Source organism: Rattus norvegicus, chromosome 9 (assembly GCF_021556685.1).
Source record: "Rattus norvegicus strain SHRSP/BbbUtx chromosome 9, alternate assembly SHRSP_T2T, whole genome shotgun sequence".
Lineage (NCBI taxonomy): Eukaryota > Metazoa > Chordata > Mammalia > Rodentia > Muridae > Rattus > Rattus norvegicus.
In genome coordinates, this window is record NC_141542.1 from 7,612,710 (window position 1) to 7,635,716 (window position 23,007).

At 37.0% G+C, this 23,007-nt stretch overlaps 1 pseudogene; it reads left to right on the top strand.

The window, feature by feature from the left end:
- The first annotated feature begins 380 nt into the window (after nucleotides 1–380).
- Nucleotides 381–21,745, top strand: LOC148003265 (vomeronasal type-2 receptor 116-like; annotated as a pseudogene).
- The last annotated feature ends 1,262 nt before the right edge of the window (nucleotides 21,746–23,007 follow it).

A 23,007-nucleotide genomic window follows, 5' to 3' on the forward strand; every position in this document is an offset into this window, starting at 1 on the left:
TTTGGCTTTGATGCTTTTGAAGTACAATGAAATCATTGCATCTGGGAGTGGAATAAATAATCCTTAGTCATAATTTTATTTGCCCTTGTTACCTATGCAGGGAAGGCAGCTGCAAAGCCTGGGGGAAGAGAACTCTTACTATTTCTCCAGGGAATAGGATGGCCTTAAGTGTATAGGAGTTGCTATTCAGGCAACAAAACTAATAAATCTGCAAACACAGCTGCACATATTCACAAGCTCTTCATGTGCACATGGCTTCACATATCTTCAGGCTCAGCATTTGCAGACAAGGTAAGATGCTTTCGTTTATTTATATTATCTTAATCCTGAATTCTCCGTCATTCAGCAGAGCATCAAGAAAACAAAGATGTATTGCAACTATGGCAGACAATATCTGGAAGGATGGGGACATGCTCATCAGTGTGTTCTTACCCATGTATTCATATCTAACAGAACAACATACTAGAGGTCCAGACAGCACAGACATTATAAATGAGTAAGTGCCTCCTTCCTTTACATTTTCGCTATCTTACTATCAGGATAGATGATGTATATGTGAACTACATCTCTGCAGACTAACATTGTCTATATCACTTCTCTTATTCTCCTCAATACAACTTTCAGAGTTGGTCCATTATTCATTTGTCATTTCCTTTTGATTCAAGTGTGTACACTGAGTGAAACAACACTCTCTAGCATGTGCATTCACATTGTTCCTCCAGCAGCTGTCAGGCAGCAGGCAAAGTGGTGTTGATTCATAGAAACACAGTCAAGCTACTGTTGTGTACTCAGTACCACGGCATTGAGGCAAACTGACCTTTTCAGAAAGTTAAGAATGCAATAGTACTCTTACTAGGATATGCATTGCTACCTATGAGGTCAGAGTCCAGGGTCAGTCCATGTATAGTCTTTGGGTAGTGGCTTAGTCCCTGGAAGCTCTGGTTGCTTGGCATTGTTGTACATATGGAGTCTCGAGCCCCTTCAAGCTCTTCCAGTTCTTTCTCTGATTCCTTCAACGGGGGTCCTATTCTCAGTTCAGTGGTTTGCTGCTGGCATTCGCCTCTGTATTTGCTGTATTCTGGCTGTGTCTCTTAGGAGCGATCTATATCCGGCTCCTGTCGGTCTGCACTTCTTTGCTTCATCCATCTTGTCTAATTGGGTGGCTATATATGTATGGGCCACATGTGGGGCAGACTCTGAATGGGTGTTCCTTCAGTCTCTGTTTTAATCTTTGCCTCTCTCTTCCCTGCCAAGGGTATTCTTTTTCCTCATTTAAAGAAGGAGTGAAGCATTCACATTTTGATCATCCGTCTTGAGTTTCATTTGCTCTAGGCATCTAGGGTAATTCAAGCATTTGGGCTAATAGCCACTTATCAATGAGTGCATACCATGTATGTCTTTCTGTGATTGGGTTAGCTCACTCAGGATGATGTTTTCCAGTTCCAACCATTTGCCTACGAATTTCATAAAGTCGTTGTTTTTGATAGCTGAGTAATATTCCATTGTGTAGATGTACCACATTTTCTGTATCCATTCCTCTGTTGAAGGGCATCTGGGTTCTTTCCAGCTTCTGGCTATTATAAATAAGGCTGTGATGAACATAGTGGAGCACATGTCTTTTTTATATGTTTGAGCAGCTTTTGGGTATATGCCCAAGAGAGGTATAGCTGGATCCTCAGGCAGTTCAATGTCCAATTTTCTGAGGAACCTCCAGACTGATTTCCAGAATGGTTGTACCAGTTTGCAATCCCACCAACAATGGAGGAGTGTTCCTCTTCCTCCACATCCTCGCCAGCATCTGTTGTCACCTGAGTTTTTGATCTTAGCCATTCTCACTGGTGTGAGGTGAAATCTCAGGGTTGTTTTGATTTGCATTTCCCTTATGACTAAAGATGTTGAACATTTCTTTAGGTGTTTCTCAGCCATTCGGTATTCCTCAGCTGTGAATTCTTTGTTTAGCTCTGAACCCCATTTTTTAATAGGGTTATTTGTTTCCCTGTGGTCTAACTTCTTGAGTTCTTTGTATATTTTGGATATAAGGCCTCTATCTGTTGTAGGATTGGTAAAGATCTTTTCCCAATCTGTTGGTTGCCGTTTTGTTCTAACCACCGTGTCCTTTGCCTTACAGAAGCTTTGTAGTTTTATGAGATCCCATTTGTCGATTCTTGATCTTAGAGCGTAAGCCATTGGTGTTTTGTTTAGGAAATTTTTTCCAGTGCCCATGTGTTCCAGATGCTTTCCTAGTTTTTCTTCTATTAGTTTGAGTGTGTCTGGTTTGATGTGGAGGTCCTTGATCCACTTGGACTTAAGCTTTGTACAGGGTGATAAGGATGGATCGATCTGCATTCTTCTACATGTTGCCCTCCAGTTGAACCAGCACCATTTGCTGAAAATGCTATCTTTTTTCCATTGGATGGTTTTGGCTCCTTTGTCAAAAATCAAGTGACCATAGGTGTGTGGGTTCATTTCTGGGTTTTCAATTCTATTCCATTGGTCTATCTGTCTGTCTCTGTACCAATACCATGCAGTTTTTATCACTATTGCTCTGTAATACTGCTTGAGTTCAGGGATCGTGATTCCCCCTGAAGTCCTTTTATTGTTGAGGATAGCTTTAGCTATCCTGGGTTTTTTGTTATTCCAGATGAATTTGCAAATTGTTCTGTCTAACTCTTTGAAGAATTGGATTGGTATTTTGATGGGGATTGCATTGAATCTGTAGATTGCTTTTGGTAAAATGGCCATTTTTACTATATTAATCCTGCCAATCCATGAGCATGGGAGATCTTTCCATCTTCTGAGGTCTTCTTCAATTTCCTTCTTCAGTGTCTTGTAGTTCTTATTGTACAGATCTTTTACTTGCTTGGTTAAAGTCACACCGAGGTACTTTATATTATTTGGGTCTATTATGAAGGGTGTCGTTTCCCTAATTTCTTTCTCGGCTTGTTTCTCTTTTGTGTAGAGGAAGGCTACTGATTTATTTGAGTTAATTTTATACGCAGCCACTTTGCTGAAGTTGTTTATCAGCTTTAGTAGTTCTCTGCTGGAACTTTTGGGATCACTTAAATACACTATCATATCATCTGCAAACAGTGATATTTTGACTTCTTCTTTTCCGATCTGTATCCCCTTGACCTCCTGTTGTCTGATTGCTCTGGCTAGAACTTCAAGAACTATATTGAATACGTAGGGAGAGAGTGGGCAGCCTTGTCTAGTCCCTGATTTTAGTGGGATTGCTTTGAGTTTCTTTCCATTTAATTTAATGTTAGCAACTGGTTTGCTGTATATGGCTTTTACTATGTTCAGGAGGGGGATGTTTGCCCGGATACCGGGAAAGGGAATAACACTTGAAATGTATATAAGAAATACTCAAGTTAATAAAAAAAATATAGAAATAAAAAAATAAATGTAATTGATTTGAAGTAAAAAAAAACAATGCAATAGTATTTCTTGTTAGCATATCATTTCTGATAATTTCACAGAAAGAACATTATTGTTTCTTCCCAATATTTGTGTTTCTGTTTTATTATCGATATGGGGCTTACTTATAAACCCACAAGAGACTTGTTTTCCCCATGCACTCACTACTCAGTGTATCTTATTGCTACAAGCTGGGAAAAAGAGAGCAGTAGATGTGAGATTTTGAAACTTCTTATTTTATTAAAATTTGCATTCACACTTGGCTACATTTTCTAGATATTTTCAATGTCATATGCACTGACAAATGTCGAGTTAAAACACGAAGGATGTCAGGACATGGAACTGTAGCAATGGGTTTTTTTTATGGAGAAATAGAAAATGGCACAGCAGTTAATGCTATGTCCCTTATCAGAGGTAGACTGACAAGGCCTGTGTGGTTTATATGATTTATGCGGAAGCACTGGCAGCAGGTGAAGATAAATTTGTTTTCTCTTCTTCCTGTGCTGTGTGAAGTGTTTCACTTTTTTTCTTGCCTGGGCATCTTTCTATCTGCTTTGTTCATACACCTGCTCATAGCTGCGTGCAGAGTTTTGCATATCACCAGGTTTTCATATTGTTATTACTGTATTGCTGGCACATTGATACATTTGTCTTTTATAGAGTATTCAAATGTAATTCCAGATCTTCAAGAGCTAGAATTTGAAATGGTGGAGTCCTGTTCACCATACTAGTTCAGGAAAACCATGCACCTTGTCTTGAGTCTGGCAATGGTTTTGGTTAAATTTCTGAGTAATATAAAAAGGAAGGTATAAATCTTAGAAGGGGATAGAAGCAAAACAGAAAGAATCATATGTCTGTGGATGAGACAAAGAGGTACCATGCAAAGAAAGATGCCCGGAGGCATTTTATACCAACATAAAATTCTCAAAATAGTAATTTTATAAAAGTATCATTATAAAAATTAGAGCATAACTTTTATGATTACCAAATCAAATACTATATACAAATACAAAAACACATAAGTGGAATGTTTTTAAATTAATATAAAGTATCGTGAGGAGGCAGGACTGTTTTTGTAACAGGGGATGAAGTGTAAAGGGAAAATATGACTTATCAAATCAACTAAGCAAAGCTCACATGGGCTCATAAAAACTGAAATTGCACTCCAGATTTCTATATGGGTCTGTAGGTGCTGATATCTATATTTATTATGGATGTTAGTTTGCTGTTTTTGCAAGACTCCTAGGAGTAGAAATTGGTGTATCTGTTAATGATATTCCTTCTACTGAAACATTTCTTTTTATTGGGCTTCTTTGTTAAACTTTATTCCTAGCACTTTTTCCTTAGTTATATTTTGTTTTGTCCTATTTGGTTTTCATATCTTTAAGATGTGTTCTTTTCTGGAGAGGAAGTCAAGGAAGAGCAGATCTTTGGGAGAAGAAAGATAGAGAGGAGCTAGGAGGACTAGAAGGTAGAGAAATTCATTGTGAGGATATTCTGTATAAAAAATCTATTTAATTTAAAAATAGACTCTCATACTAGATAGGTATATCAGGAAGTATTAATGAGAGCCACTTACAAATATTATTAAATTTCAAGAAATATGTGGTGGATAAAAATCAATGCATATAGACTTTTGAACATTAATACAATGTAATTAATGTAATGTAATGTCTGTGGGTGAATATAGGTAGAAATAGTGAAGTCTGATCTAATAATGCTTGATGTATAATGAAAATGACCATGACATTTGCCATGGCTATAAAAAGTGGTTCTGTTTAAATCAACAGGTTAAAGAGTAAAATAAAGGCACGAATCTAGGAAATGGGAAAAAGAAAGAAGAGGAGATTGTACTTTTACAAGGCAGACAAAAAGGCAGTGGAAAACATCAAATTTTGGATACAGTTGATGATGTTCATCATAATGAATCAACATTTTTTATTTCTAATTGTGGGCCAGAGTATGATAAAGAAACTATAGTATCATAATAAAGGTTATATCATTTTAAGGCAACATAACTTAAATAAAAAAGAATGGTCTATGTGCTAAATAAAGAGCAAGAGGAGAAAACTAAAGGCTCATATGTCTCTCACTTGATGTCTTTTAGGCTCTGTACCAGGCAAGAATTTCTAAAAAGAGTTTGAGGGGATTGTGGTTTCATTATTGATTAGAACTTTGACTTACATATTTGCTTATCACTTCATGAACTAGAGACTAAAGGAACAATATCTTGATTTTCACATTATGAAGAGTAAGGATTCAAGAACCAAGGCAGAAGCAGGTTTGATTTTGGGGTTGTCTTTCTTCTTGGGCTACAGATCACAGGCAGTCTTATAGCACAGGTTCTTCTGGGACACACAATTAAGGAGTGCCAAACCTTCCTCTTAGAAAGTCAATAAATTTCTGAGATCTACCATGAAACACCACCCTAAGTTCTCATTTTTATGTAATGTCATCTTTAGATTATACTTTCTGCAACAATACTTTGCACAAATCAGCATTCAATACAATTTCTATATTTAATTTTTATTCAATTAGATTGGATTTTAATGTAATCGTATTATGTTCTGTGTTTAGATTACATCCAAATAAGTACCAGCATGTCCTTGCATTGGTTTTTGCCATTGAAGAGATCAATAGAAACCCACATCTTTTACCAAACATAAGTATTGGATACAGTGTATATGATTCTGAGGCAAATTTTGCAAAAACTTTGTTGAGCACCATTAAGTACCTCACAGGCATGGATAAAGACATCCCTAACTATACCTTTAAAAAAGATATGAACACTCTAGCAGTCATTACAGGAACAACATGGGAAATTTCTTACCAAATTGGGATTTTTTGGTACTCTACAAATATCCACAGGTGAGTATCAATTTGTAAACAAAAGAATATTTGTCTTGAGCTCGATTATTAAAATGGGAGGCTATAGTTTTTGGAATAAAGACAGTGTCTTTAGGAGTTAGTACTCTTATTTTTGTTCAGGTCTCAGTATTTTTATACAGAATGGAGACCTATGATATAAGAGTTACAATTGTGACATAATATAATACGATATAGAATATATTCAAAGATTTCAGAGAGTTGTAGGAAGTTGGAAATAATTTTAAAATGATGAATGCACCATCATTACTATCTTCGTTGATATTGCCATTTACCATGTGACTGAACTTGATGGGATTATGTTCTTTATGTCTTTTCTTAAATATTTCCTTCAGCTAACCATTGGGCCTTTTGATCCGATGCTGAGTGACGATATCAAGTTTCCTTCTCTCTGTCAGATGGCCCCTAAAGACACAACACTAGCCCGTGGCATGGTCTCTTTGATGGTTCATTTTAGGTGGACTTGGGCGGGGCTGGTCATCTCAGAGAATGAAAAAGGTATTAGATTCCTTTCAGACTTGAGGAGAGAAATGGAGAAGAACAATGTGTGTGCTGCCTTTGTGCAAATGATCAGAGTCAACTTTACTTTCCACTTGAGTGATTCGTTCATCTACCATAGCCCAATCATGAGGGAAACGGCAAATGTCGTCATTGTCTTTGGTGACACTGAGTCCTCCGTAGGAACAGTATTTATGCGATGGGAACATATATTCCCATGGAAAGTGTGGATAGCCACCTCACAGTGGGATGTCACTAGCAGCACGAGACACTTCATCCTGGACTCTTTCCATGGAACTCTCATTTTTTCACAACATCATCCAGATATTTCTGCTTTTAAAGATTTTATTAAGAATGTAAAACCATCCAATTACCCAGATGACGCTTTCCTTTCAGAAATATGGACTTTATATTTTAATTGTCCAGTCGCAGGGTATTCCTGTAAAACAAGAAAGAACTGTTCATCTAAAGGATCCTTGGCCTTGTTGCCTTGGGATCGCTTTGACGTGAAATTGAGTGAGGGGAGCTACCACATATGTAATGCAGTTTATGCTGTGGCCCACGGCCTCCATGAGATGCTATTAAAAGATGTAGATATGAAACCAGTGGACAGTAACAAAGGACAGTTTATTCATCCCTGGCAGGTAATGTGTCACTTGTCACTCATGTACGGGTTCCATAGTGTTGTGGAAGACACATTTTAGAATCTTCCTAAATACCTCCTTTCATGCACCTTTCACATTTTGCATAATGGAACTCTAGTTGGAAGTAAAAAATCATATATCAGATAAATAGAAAATAAGCTTCATAACTGGAGATCAAATGTCACTATCCACAAGGTTTCAATGCACAAACACATTCAAATACGCACGCACGCACGCACACGCACGCACACACACACACACACACACACATACACACACATTCACCCTTTCATTGGAAATATTTAATATGAGCTATGAGTGAACTGGTGACTGAAAACACTGGGCTGAAAGCACTATAATACAGAATTTACTTACAGTGTGTCAAGAAATTATGTAAAATATAAGTGAGTAATGAACAAATTTTGTATACTTTTGGAAGTTCTTTGAAAAGGAGACAGCATTTGTGATGTTAGTCATATCTATTATTTCACTTGCATCTTCTGGTTCTATAATAACATAGTAACATTTTATACACTTGGTACATGAATAATTTTTTTAATATTTAATATTTAATTAAAATGTTTTACAGTTGGCAACTATACAGTATTTAATCTTATTGAACTGATTAAGAAATCTAATTGTTGTTTGCAAAATTGGGTTTTGTTCTTCAAATTTGGAGCACAAAATTTAATCACAAATTTTGGACTTTTTTTCAGGAATCTGCCATCCTCTTTTTTCATTAATGTATTTATTTATTTAGTTTACACTACAATTTGAGCTTCTCCTACTCTCAGTCCCCGCACCTACACCCTCTCCTCCTGTTCATCTCTCCTCCATTAAGAATGAAGTGGTCCTCCCTGGGTTCTAATACAGCTTGGGAACTCAAGTACCTGCAGAAATAAGGAACATTCTCTTCGACAGAAACCAGAGAAGGTGTTCCAGTTAAGGGAACTAGATCCACAGGCAATGGAGTCAGAGTGAGCCCCTGATACGGGTGTTTGTAGAATTGCATGAAGACCAGGCCCAACGTCATATACAAATGTGCAGGGGCAGTTTCAGCCGTTTATGGTTGGTGCATGGTTCAGACTCTAAGAGCCCCTGAATCTCAAGAACTTTTTGACACTTTTTGTCTCCTTGTGGAGTCTCAATCCTCTCCAGCTTCCTAAATCCTTTCCCCAACTCTTACAAAAGACTTCTTGACCTCCCTAAAATGTTTAGCTATGGGTCTCTGGATCTGTTTCTGTTAAGTGTTGGGTGGATCTTCTCAGTGAATAGTTATGATAGGTTTCTGTTGTTTCTCTCATCTTGTGGATAACCCCTCCTTGGATATCCATAGGCCACAGACATGCATTTGTTATACTTATACATATACAGGCAAAACATTCATGCACAGAAAATTAAATGAGTTAGTGTTTTTTAAATGTTAAAAACTTTCTTTTAGCTGCACCGTTTTGTCAAGAGCATTCAATTTAATAATCCAGTTGGAGAGAGAATAGATATGAGGCAGAGAGAAAAATCAGATGCACAGTATGACATTCTGAACTTCTGGAATTTTCCTCAAGGTCTTGGACATAAGGTGCATGTAGGAACATATTTCTCATATTCCCCACATGATGAAAAATTGTCTCTGTCAGAGAATATTATAGAATGGGGCACAGGAGTGAAACAGGTAAGTGAAAATCTGCACCTGGCTTTCAGAATAAATGAGTAAACAAGTCATATATCCAGATAGTCTTGGTATCCAGTTTGTAGTATATTTTAAATGAGATTTTGACAATTAGGAAATTAATGCTATTTGATAGAATAATTCCTATTGTGTCTATATACAGTGCAGTGTAATTCACAACTCTTCTGCTTCTGCATTTATACAATGTCTGGTCAAAAATAAGTTCATAGTTCAGAGGTTCAATTGCATAACATAATAACATTATCATAGAGTTAGTAACGTGTTTATATATTTTAAAAACATATACAATTGTCCACAGACACCCATCTCTGTATGTAGTATAAGCTGTTCTCCTGGATTTAGAAAATTCCCTCAGGAGAACAAGGCTGCTTGCTGTTTTGATTGCAACCCCTGCTTTGAGAATGAAATTTCTAATCAGACAGGTAACTATTTACATTATCAAACATATACTTTAGGTATATAGAACTTGCATTTTTCTTTGTGTATGTGTTTTAGAAAATACTGTGATTATATTGATGTTACGTTACATGTATTATGTTAACAAAGTGTATATATTAGTTTACATGGAAATAACTCTAAAGCCCCTGTGAACCTGTTCCCTATCCATCAGTGGATTGAACAAACACTCTTTAGAATGCATGTATTTGCTTTTGTCATTTTTGAAACTTGTGAATTACACTGAAATCATGAATTTCACCCATCTTCACCATCTCAGGATTCCTTGTGGCTCTTGACAAAGAAAAAGGTTTTTGAAAGTGTAATTCTATCTCAATAAATATTGATAGTTGTTATTTGTTATCTGTGAAATCTCAGAAGTAGAACATTGTGAATCTAGAGGATTTGTATCATATATTACTTTGGTTCATGGGCAGGAATAAAAGAAAACAATCCTAATAAAAGAATAGTATTCACAAATTTGAAGTGAGTGTTCATAATAAGTAACATGATGAAATAAATTTGCTATCTAAATTGTGAGATGATCAGAAGGCTTTTTATAGAACATACTTACATCTGTATATCAGAAGAAGTAATGTCTTAATAAATTATTACTACTAATATAATTGAATAAATCATGATGAACTTTCATTTGATGAAGTATTTTGAACCTACATTTTTCCCTATAATTTCTTGCATAAATACTTGGGGAATGCCATTAGTGTTTGAATCCAAAACTCTGAATATGCGTGTGTAAAGGATTCTCTTTGGAGTCACATTAACAGTAAGTTCTTGCATGCTCTTCTCAACAGAAAATTATAAACAGATTTACTAGAGTTTTTCCTCTCTGTTTCTAAATTCCACAAAAACTATGACTCAAAATATAGTTTTTTAAAATTTTTACACTGCAGATTTTGTATACTTCATGGTCCACCCTTGGACTGTTCACATCCCATACCTTTTCCCTACCCCATCTGGATGAAGATGTCCCCACACCACCTACACCACCAGAACTATTAACTCCCTGGGACCTCCAGTCCCTTGAGAGTTAGGTGCATATTCTCTGACTGAACCCAGACCCAGCAGTTCTCTGCTATATATGTGTTGGGGGCTTCATATCAGCTGGTATGTGTTGCCTAGTTGGTGATCCAGTGTCTGATAGATCTCAGGGTTTCAGGTTAATTGACACTGCTGGTCCTCCTACAGGGTTGCTCTCCACAGCTTCCTCTAACTTTTCCCTAATTCAACCAGAGGGGGCAGCAAATTCTGTACATTGGTTAGATGCACATATTTGCATCTGTGTCTTTTTTTATTGAATTTTTAAATTTACATTTCAAATGCTATCCCCATTCTCAGATTTCTGTCCATAAAACCCTATCCTATCCCCCCTCCTCCTTCTTCTATGAGGGTGTCCCCCACAGAAACACACACCCCTTCTTGCCTCCCTGTCCTAATATTCCCCTACACTAGGGGGTCCAGCCTTGGCAGGACTAAGGACTTCTCCTCCCATTGGTACCCAACAAAGCCATCCTCTGATACATATGCTGCTGGAGTCATGGGGCTGTCCATGTGTACTTTTAAGATGGTAGTTTAGTCCCAGGAATCTCTGGTTGGTGGGTATAGTTGTTTTATGTGTTGCAGACCCTTTTAGCTCCTTCAAACCATTCTCTAACTCCTCCAATAGGTCCTTCATTCTCAGTTCATGGTTGGTTGTGTGCATTCCCCTCTGTATTTGTCAGGCCGTGGCAGAGCCTCAAAAGAGACAGCTATATCAGGCTCCTGTCAGCTTGTACTGCTTGGCATCCTCGATATTGTCTGCGTTTGTTTCTTTATATAGGATGGATCCTACAGGCCGGCAGTCTCTGGATGGCCTTTACTTCAGTCTCTACCCCATACTTTGTTTTCATATTTTTTCCCGTGAATATTTTTGTTCCCCCTTCTAAAAGGATTTGAAGCATCCACATTTTCTTCATCTTTTTCCTTGAACTTCATGTGGTTTCTGAATTGTATCTTGGGTATTCTTAGCTTTTGGGTTAATATCAACTTATCAGTGAGTACGTACCATGAATGTTCTGGTTACCTCACTCGCAATGATAATTTCTAGTTCCATCCATTTGCCTAGAATTTCATGAAGTCATTGTTTATAATAGATGAGTAGTATTCTATTGGGGAGATGTACCATATTTTCTGTATCCATTCCTCTGTTGAAGGACACCTGGATTCTTTCCAAATTCTGGTTTTTATAAATAAGACTGCTATGAACATAGTGGATCATGTGTCCTTGTTATATTTTGGAGAGTCTTTTCAGTATATGCACAGGAGTGGTACAGCTGCGTCCTCAGGTAGTATTATGTCCAATTTTCTGAGGAAACTCCAGACTAATTTCAATAGTAGTTGTACCAACTTGCAATCCCACCAACAACAGAGGAGTGTTGATCTTTCTCCACATCCTTGCCAGCATCTGTTGTCAGCTGAATTTTTTATCTTAGCCATTTTGGCTGGTATGACTGGAATCATGGGGTTGTTTTGATTTGCATTTCCCTGATGACTAAGGATGTTGAGGATTTCTTTAGGTACTTCTCAGCCATTCAATATTCCTCACCTGAAATTCTTTGCTTAACTCTGTAACCCATTTTAATAAGGTTATTTTACACTTGGAGTTTAACTTCTTGAGTTCTTTGTATATATTGGATATTGGCCCTTTATCAGATATGAGGTTGGAAAAGATCTTTTCCCTATCTGTTAGATGCCATATTGTCCTAATGACAGTTTCCTTTGCATTAGAGAAGCTTTGCAATTTTATGAGGTCCCATTTGTTGATTCTTGAACTTAAAGCAGAAGCCATTGCTGTTTTGTTCAGGAAATTTTCCCTTGTCCCCATGGGTTCAAAGATCTTCCCCACTTTTTCTTCTATTTGTTTCAGTGTATCTGGTTTTATGTGTAGGTTCTTGGTCCACTTAGACTTGAGTTTTGTACAAGATAATAATAATGGGTTGATTTGCATTCTTCTACATGTTGACCTCCAATTGAACCAGCACCATTTGTTGAAAAGCTATCTTTTATCCACTTAGGTCCTGTGTTAAAAATCAAGTGAGCATAGGTATGTGTGTGTTGATTTGTGTGTCTTCAATTCCATTACTTTGATTTAACTGCCTGTCTCTGTACCAATTCTATGTTGTTTTTTGTCACTATTGCTCTGTAATTCAACTTGAGGTCAGAAATTGTGATTCTGCCAGATGGTTTTTTTTTTAATTGTTGAAGATAGTTTTTGCTATCCTGGGTTTTTGTTATTTCAAATGAATATGCAAATTGCAGTTTCTAAATCTATGAAGAATTGATTTGGAATTTGATATTGATTTCAATGAATCCATAGATTGCTTTTGGCAAGATGGCCATTTTTTCCAGTATTCATCCTGCTAATCCATGAGCATGGGTGATCTTCAATTTCTTTCTTCAGAGACTTGAAGTTCTTTTTATACAGATCTTTCACTTGCTTGGTTCAGCCACATTGAGGTATATTTTATGTTATTTGTGACTATTATGAAGGGGGATGCTTCCCTAATTTCTTTCTCACCCTATTTATCCTTTACATAGAACAAGGCTATGGATTTGTTTGAATTAATTTACATCCAAACATTTTGCTGAAGTTGTTTATCAGGCTTAGGACTTTTCAGGTTTGAACTGCTTGTTGTGTTTTTTTAGGGCAGTCATGATAGGTTCCTTTTTGTGAGCATCCCATAGACTCAATAATGGTGTCAGGTATTAGGGCCTCTCATTGAGCTCGATGCCACTTTGGGCCTGCAAAATTTTATTGAATATTTTTGCATTGATATTTATAAGTGAGTTTGGTCTGTAGTTCTGGGGTTTTTTTTTGTTTTTTGGTTTTTTTTTTGTTTTTTGTTTTTTGGTAGTGTCCTTGTTTGGTTTAGGTATCAGAATAATTGTGGCTTCATAGAATGAATTATGTATCTGCCTACTGTTTTTATTTTATGGAATATTTTGAGAAATATTGGTATCATGTCTATGTTGAAAGCCTGGAAGAATTCTGAACTAAGTCCATCTATCAGGTGCTGGGCTGTTCATGTGTTTCTTTATTTGTTTTTTGGTTGATAGGTTTTTATTGACATCTTCTATTTCCTTATGGGATAAGGGCGTGTTTGTAAAGATTCCTGGCTCTTGATTTAACTTTGGTATGTGGTATATGTCTAGAAAACCATTCATTTCATCTACATTCTTGTTTTTTTTTTAATTTCTTCCGTATCTGTTGTTATGTCTCCTTTTCAATTCTCAGTTTGTGGATTTGGATGCTGCCCCTGAGCCATTTAGTTACTTTAGCTAGAGGGTTGTCTCTCTTGTTGATTCCCTCAAAGAACCAGCTTTGGTTTTGCTCATTCTTTGTATTGTTCTCTTTGTTTCTACTTGGTTAATTTCAGTCCTGTGTTTGAATATTTCCTGCCCTTTACTCCGCTTGGTTGAATTGGTTTCTTTTTGTTTTAGAGCTCCTAGGTGTGCTGTTAAATTGCTAGTGTAAGATCTCTCCAGTTTCTTTACCAGTGCACTTAGTGCTATGAAATTTCCTCTTAACACTGCTTTCATTGTATCCCATAAGTTTGAGAATGATGTCTTAATATTTTCATTAAATTCCAGGAAGTCATTAATTTTTTTCTTTATTTCATCCTTGTCCAAATTATTATTGAGTAGAGAGTTGTTCAGTTGTTCAATTTCCACCTATATTTGTGTTTTCCGTGGCTTTTGCTGTTATTGAAGACCAGCTTTAGGCAATGGTGTTATGATAGTGTACATGAGAATATTTCAATCTTCTCGTATTAGTTGAGGGTTTTTCTGACCAATTATATGGTTTGTTATGGAGAAGATACTATGTGGTACTGAAAAGAAGATATATTCTTTTGTTTTAGGCTGAAATGTTCTGTAGATATATGTTAAATCCATTTGGTTCATAACATCTATTAATTTCACTGTGTCCCTGTTAAGTTTCTCTGTCAATTACCTGCCCTTTGTTGAGAGTGGGGTGTTGAAATCTCCCACTATTATTGTGTGGAGATCAGTGCATATTTTGATCTTTAGTAAAGTTTCTTTTATGAATTTGGTTGCCATTGCATTTTGAGACATAGATGTCCAGAATTGAGACTTTCTCTTGGTGGATTTTTCCTTTGAATATGAAGTGTCCTTTTTTATCATGCTTGACAACTTTTGGTTGAAAGTCTATTTTATTGGGTATTAGGATGGCAACTCCAGTTTGGGACCATTTGCTTGGAAGATATTTTTAAAGCCTTTTACTTTGAAGTAGTACTTGTCTTTGTTATTGAGGTGTGTTTCTTTTATGTAGCAAAATGCTAGATCTTGCTTGCATTTCCAGTCTGAAGGCTTATATGTTTTTATAGGTGAGTTGAGTCCATTAATATTGAGAGATATTAACAACAGATGACTGGTTCCATTATATTGTTCTTGTAGATGACTTTATGTGTCTGTACTTCTCTCCTCTTGTCTTTCTTGTGAGATGCTTAATATCTTGTCTTTTCTTTGTGGTAGGTATCTTCCTTTTGTTGGAATTTTCCTTCTAGGATCCTCTGTAGTGCTGGCTTTATAGATAGATACAGTTTGAAATTGGATTTGTCCTGGAATATTTTGGTTTCTTCATCTATGTTGACTGAGAGTTTTGCTGGGGATAGTAACCTGGAATGGCATTTGTGTTCTCTCAAAATCTGCATGGCCTCTGACCAGGCCTTCACAGCCTCTTAAGAGAAGTCTGGTGTAATTCTGATAGGTTGGTGTTTATATGTTACTTGGCCCTTTTCCCTTGTAGCTTTAATATTCTTTCCTTTTTCTGTGCATTTAGAGTTTTGATTATTATTTGATGAGAGGATTTTCTTTTCTGGTCCCATTTGTATGTTATTCTATAGGCTTTTTGTACCTTTATTGTTATCTCTTTCTTAAGGTTGAAGAAGATTTTTTCTGTGATTTTTGTTGAAGAATTATTCAGGTTCTTTGAGCTGGGAATCTTCATTCTCCTCTATTCCAATTATTTTTAGATATGATGTTTGATTGTGTCTTGAATTTCCTTGATGTTTTGGATGAAGAGTTTTTAGTGTTTTGCATTTTTTAACAGTTGTGTCAATTTCTTCTACAGTATCTTGTACACCTGAGATTCTCTCTTCTATCTCTTGTGTTTTGTTGGTGAGACTTACATCTGTAATTTCTGACCTCTTTCCTGGGTTTTCTATTTCCTGGTTTGCCTCCATTTATGTTTTCTTTATTGTTTCTACTTCTACTTTTAAGTGTTGGACCACTTTATGCAATTCCTTCAACTGTTTGATTATGTTTTTCTGTATTCCTTTCAGGGAATTATTTATATCCTACTTATTGGGCTCTATTATCTTTATGAGATAGAATTTTAGGTCAGCTTCCTGATTTTCAGGTGTGTTGTGTGTTCAGGGCTTGCTGTGGTGGGAGAACTAGTTCTGATGATGCCCACATATATTGGCTTCTGTCACTTATGGGCTTCTGCATGCCTCTCATTATCTGGTTATCCATAGTGTTTGCTGGTCTCAGTGACTGTCTCCAGTCTTCTTTTATTTTGTCCCTGGGTAGAAGCAGGTCTCCTGGTAGGCCTGTGATCCTGGATCTTGCAGAACTTCTGTGGGGCCTTCTAACTGGAAGGTCTTCAGAGGGGCAGAGAAGCTGCTGAATTTGTTGCTCTGACTACAACAAATTTCCTATGAGGCCTTCAGACTGCTGGATCTTCAGAAAAACAGTCAAACTCTTGTACTGTGTGAAGCAGTCCTCTGTTCATTTCAATGGACTGTGCTTTCTGTTTCATTGTGTGCAGCCAAATTCCAGGGAGTCTTTCAGTCTTTTGGGTCAGTTGCCCTGCATGCCACAGAACTCCTGAGTGGTCTTCAGACTGTAGTACCCATTGCCTTGTTTACAAAGGAACTCCTGGAATTCTTTAAAGCTGTGATGTCCTGGGTGCAGTGGATGTCCTGTAAGGTTTCTGGTTTTGTATTAGATATCCTTGGTGCAACATACTTCCTGAGATGCCTCAGGATGTGGTATCAAATGCTTTGAGTTTGGTGATTCTTCTGGTATGCCTCAGGATATGATGTCAAATAATCTGAGACCAATGGATCCTCTAGTATTTCTCAGCATACAGCATCTTCCAGACTAGTTAACAGTCTGTCCCAGCAGAAAGGACCAGGAAGGTGGGGATTGGTATTCAGTGGTTAGGGTATTTGGGGGGATGGTGGATACTCAAGACCACTGGCTCTTAGAAGCAGCCATGAGACTTTGGGGGGTGTCTTACCAAATGCTCTGAGTGCAGTGTAACTCTAGTATGCCTCAGGATATAGCATTTTCCAGTTAACAGACTATTAGCCTGTCCAAGTTGAAAAGGTCAGGCAGAAGGGGATTGGTATTCCACAGGCAGGGCATTTGGGGAAACGTGGCAGCAACTTTGGGATTTTGGGGAAGGGGGATTACCAAATGTTCTGAGTACAGCAGATCCTCTGATATGCCCCAACATATAACATCTGATAGGGAGCACACTACGACTCCAACTAATTTATAAATTTTTTCTGATAATGTACCAATTATATATTCTCAATTTTTGTAAATTCTCTATGTGGTCCTTATTTACATGTGGATCCGTGTGTGTGTGTGTGTGTGTGTGTGTGTGTGTGTGTGTGTGTGTGTGTGTGTGTTTGTGTGTGTGTGTGTGTGTCCTGTGCTAATAGAACAGACAGATTTTAGCCATTTTCTTTCTATAAGGCTTGGTTTGAACACATTACTAAGCAAACTTTATGCTGTAGCAATAAATTTAATAGAAGTATTAAAATTGCTTAAAATTGAAAATACCAGCCATTAAACATTATAGATGTGATTATTTTCACCTTGGATACAATAATTGTTTTTGTTATTGTAATTTTGTTTTTCCAAACACAGTCACCTTGTAGAGCTCTTGCCATTCAGAAAGAATATATGCAGCCTAGACTGCCCTTAAAATCACTGAAATCCCATTCCCTCTTTCTCCAAAGTGCTTGAATTAAACTCATGTGCAAGTACCATAGCCATGGACAGTTCTTAAAATTCTGAGTTATACATCTGTCTTTTCATCATGTGTAGTCTAATGATTAATAGTGAACTACTGGACACATTGCTCTTTTTATAATGGGCAAAGCAATAAATTGAGATGGGATAATTGGAAAAACACAGGAAAGAACCTACACTGAAAAGCCGAAGAAAACAAAACTCAAAAGCAAATAGAGAGAATAAATTTTATTTTAGAACAAAAAAGCATAGTTAACATATGAAAACAACCATTATCAGAAATCATTGACAACAGTTATAGTAAGCCTAACTGATTGTGTGTGAAGAACTCCAGACTTGTCACTATATAGCAGCAGGAAGTTTTTCTGTCCAGTTCATCTTAACATTTAGATAATATTAATGTGTTCTCAAGTAATGAGAATATTCTCAGGAAAATCAATGACTTGAACACTCCTATATTAATTAACAAAGGATAATGTGTCAATTTCAGTCATAATTGAAGTTAGAATTAAATGAGAAAAATACAGAGTATACATTTTTATCATAGAAAATGATAAGTGAGCTTTCAAAGGACAATGACAATGTATATGCAATAGATAATAACTGTGCAGTATTGGTACAAAGACAGGCAGGTAGATCAATGGAATAGAACTGAAGACACAGAAATGAACTTGATCTTTGACAAAGTAGCTAAAACCGTACAATGAAAAAGACAAGATATTTTCAACAAATGGAGATGGTTTAACTGGTGTTCAGCATGCAGAAAAATCTAACTGATCTTATAACCATGTACAAAGCTCAAGTCCAAGTGGATCAAGGACCTCCACATAAAACCAGATATACTGAAACTAATAGAAGAGGAAGTGGGTAAGTACCTCGAAGCCATGGGCACAGGGGAAACTTTCCTGAACAGAATAGCAGTGGCTTATGCACTATGACTTGACAAATGGGATCTCATAAAATTGCAAAGCTTCTGTAAGGCAAAGGACACCGTCCATAGGACAAAATGTCAACCAACAGATTAGAAAAAGATCTTTACCATTCCTCCATCTGATAGAGGGTTAATTCCTAATATATACAAAGAATTGAAGAAGTTAAATTCCAGAGAATCAAATATGCCTTTTAAAAATGGGATTATACAAAAAATTTTTAACTGTGGAATATTGGATGGCCAAGAAGCACCCAAAGATATGTTCAACATCTTTAGTCAGCAGGGATATACAAATCAAAACAACCCTGAGATTCTACCTCACACTAGTCAGAATGGTTAAGATCAAAAGCTCAGGTGACAGCAGATGCTAGCAAGGATGTGGACAAAGAGGAACACTCCTTTACTGTTAATCGGATTACAAGCTGGTAAAACCACTCTGGAAATCAGACTGGAGGTTCCTCAGAAGATTGGACATAATACTACCTGAGGACCCAACTATACCACTCCTGGACATATATCCAAAAGATGCCCCAACATATAACAGGGTCACATGCTCTTTTATGTTCATAGTAGCCTTCTTTATAACAGTCAGAATCTGAAAAGAACCCAGGTGTCCTTGTCATACTATTCCCCAACAGAATACTATTCAGCTATTAAAAAGAATAACTCAGGAAATTCTTAAGGAAATGGACAAAACTAGAAATTATCACTGTGAGTGAGGTGATCCAATCACAAAAGAACATACATGGTATGCACTCACTAATAAGGGGATATTAACCCAAAAGCTCAGAATACCCAAGATACAATTCACAAAACACATGAATTTCAAGAAGAAGGAAGGACAAAATATGGATGATTCAAATCTTAGAAGGGAGAACAAAATATTCAGAGGAAAAAATATGAAGACAAAGTGTGGAGCAGAGACTGAAGTAAAGGCCATCCAGAAACTCCCACACCTGTGGGATCCATCCCATATAAAGATACCAGAATCAGACAATATTACAGATGCCAAGCAGTGCATGATGTCAAGAGCCTGACAAATACAGTGGTGGGTGCTTGCAGCCAACCACTGAACTGAGAGTGGTGTCATCAACATAGGGGTTAAAGAAAAGATTGAAGTAGCAGAAGGGATTTGCAACCCCATAAGAACAACAATGTCAACCAACCAGACACCCTAGAGCTGCCAGGGACTATACCACTATCCCATGAGTACACAGGGATGGACCTATAGCTCCATCTGCACATGTAGCAGAGGATGGCCTTGTCAGGCATCAATGGGAGGAGAGGCCCTTGGTTCTGTCAAGGCTGGATGGCCTAGTGTAGTAGAATGTCAGTTGAGGGATATGGGAGGGTGAGGGTGGGTGGGCAAGGGAGCACCATCATAGAAGCTGGGGTGGGGGAGGATATGGAATAATGGGTCTCTGGAGCCGAAACCAGGAAAGGGTATAACATATAAAATGTGAATTACAAATACTCAATAAAAGAAAAAGAAAAAAACCATGATTTTCCCTAAAACTAAAACCAAGTATGTACCTTATAAACAATAGTAATATATAAATAACACTTTGACTACAAATAAAAGCAGGGAGGCATGACAAAGATTCATTGAACATCAATAACAAAAATGCTAAACACAGCAGATAAAAGACCAAATTCAATATTTTTATATAGTGCCCCTAAAGAAAGTTATAGAATCATCCTTTTGCAAATGGGCTTGAAAAGCCCAATGTTTCTAAACGACATACTTATCTTTCTTTCCTGAGTATTCTCTGGTTAAGGCAATTCCACAATTCTGAGATTTCATCACATGGTAGATTTCACCTTCATTGCATGACATATCTTTGTGTTCTCTCTGGCATTTATGAATCATAGATGTCTTAGAATCTGTATGCCATTGTAGCAGAAAGACATAGACCATGAAGTTGCTATTGAGAGAGTAGGCTATTATTTTTTATAAAATATTCAGTCTCTGGCATGTTGTTATGAAACTTTTAACAATAGTACAGCAAGCTAAATTTACTTGCTCTGTGAGTAAATAACTGTATTTGGTATGTAATAAAAGTAATGTCATCAAAAATAAGTGATTTTAAAAAAACTAATATGTGTATGTTTAATGGAAAAAATAAATTACTGTTACATTCGAATTTGCCAATATGGAATATTCCTTTGCTGTTTACAACAAGAAAAAGGAGGAAGTTGTTTTGATTGCACCATGTATTGCTTTCAAATAAGGAGCAATAAACTTAGATATATTTACTAGAATCATTCGCCATTTCTATTTTCACAGATATGGATCAGTGTGTGAAGTGTCCAGGTGATCAGTATGCCAACAAAGAGAAAAATCACTGCCTCAGGAGGACTGTGACATTTCTGGCCTTTGAAGACCCCTTGGGGATGGCTCTGGCCTTCCTTGCTCTGTGCTTCTCTGTACTCACAGCTCTTGTTTTTGGGGTCTTTTTAAAGCATCATGATACACCTATTGTGAAGGCCAATAATCGTACTCTCAGCTACACTCTACTCATTTCTCTTATATTTTGTTTTCTTTGCTCCTTGCTTTTTATTGGTCACCCAAACACAGCCACCTGCATCATGCAGCAGATCATATTTGGATTTGCATTTACTGTGTCTGTGACCACTGTCTTATCCAAAACCATAACTGTGGTTTTAGCCTTTAAAATCACTACTCCAGGAAGGAGGACGCGGGGGCTGTTGGTATCTGGGGCACCAAATTATATAATTCCTGTCTGTACACTGATCCAAATTATTCTTTGTGGGTTCTGGCTAGGAACATCTCCTCCATTTGTGGAAAGAGATTTACACACTGAATATGGTCACATCCTCATTATATGCAACAAAGGCTCAGTCATAGCCTTTTACTGTGCACTTGGATACCTAGGCTCCCTGGCCCTTATCAGTTTTACTGTGGCTTTCTTGGCCAGGGACCTGCCTGACACATTCAATGAAGCTAAGTATCTGACATTCAGCATGCTGGTGTTCTGCAGTGTCTGGATCACTTTTCTCCCTGTCTACCACAGCACCAAAGGCAAAGTCATGGTTTCTGTAGAGGTCTTCTCCATCTTGGCCTCTAGTGCAGGGCTCCTAGTATGTATCTTTTTTCCTAAATGCTACATTATTCTCAAGAAACCTGACATAATACTTGCAAGGCATTATAGAATAAAATAGATTTTACTGGAAATAGGTGATTGTTTAAATTAACTCACAAATCGGATATACGTTTTGGATTTTGTTATTTTATTCAAAAATAAAAATTCCACATAGAGTTTGCTTCCTTAACCTCATATAAAATTAAATACTATAATTTTTATGTTAATAAATAATTTCTGCATTTTTCAGAAAAATTTAGCTGGTGGCAACAATAAGTTACATTTACAAAAGCCATCTTTTACAAATATATGATCATCTTGCTGCATATAAAATCTTTTACATATTTTATCATATAGCATTACATTTACATAATCCACATTTAAATGTATATAAGAAAAATAGTATGCAGTTATGATAGACAAAGTGATTAGACTACCAAATAAAATCCACAGTACCTGACCAGGAACAGCTTTTCAAATTTGTGCTAAGACAGTTATCACCAAGAGATCTCCAACAATGTAAGCTTATCACAATTGACAATGGCTTTCTCCAGGAGATTGGAGAGGAAAACATTTAATTGAAGACACCACATACTTTTTAAACAAAACACAGAAAGAAAGGAAGTACCAGTTAGAAAGCTTCCTCCCTACATCCTACTGTTTGTAGACTCTAAAGAACCTACCTAAATTTCCAGGGAAGAAAATTAGTTACTACTTTACTGTCTCTGGTGAGGGTTGCATTGGGTGTGAGACTATTATGACTATTGCAGAAGAGTAAAAGATTCACAGTTTGCTTTTGGTGAAGGTGAGCTCCCCAAGAGGCTATCATTGCCAACGTTTTCCCAAGTCATCTTCTAGGAGGTCAACTGACTCCTAGGTGAGTCTTTGGTTACACTGCTTCAGTTTTCTGTGGCTACACTGTCCAAATGGCACCCACTGGTCACACATGGCTATTTGAGATGAACTGAACAGAGAACTAAAATCTTCTTCTTTAGTCACAGCAGGCAAACCAGGAGGCAAACAGTCAGCCAGAATCCATAGCCAGAAACACAGCAAATATAGAATATTTCTATCATCTAGAAATTTCTCACAGACAACAGTGGTCTAGGTTCTTGGTGTCTGGTTTTTCCTTCAGGGAGAATTACTTGCTGAACTAATATCCAAATGTTTATTTTTAAAGCAACTTTACCAAAATATGACTTACCCCCAAATTAATCCAGTTTAAGTCTACAATGCAATGGTTCCCCATAAATCTACCCAAGTTCATCTCTAGACCAGGGAACAAAAGAAAGAGAGTGTATGCAGTTATGTAAAATAGTATGCAACAGTAATGACCACTGC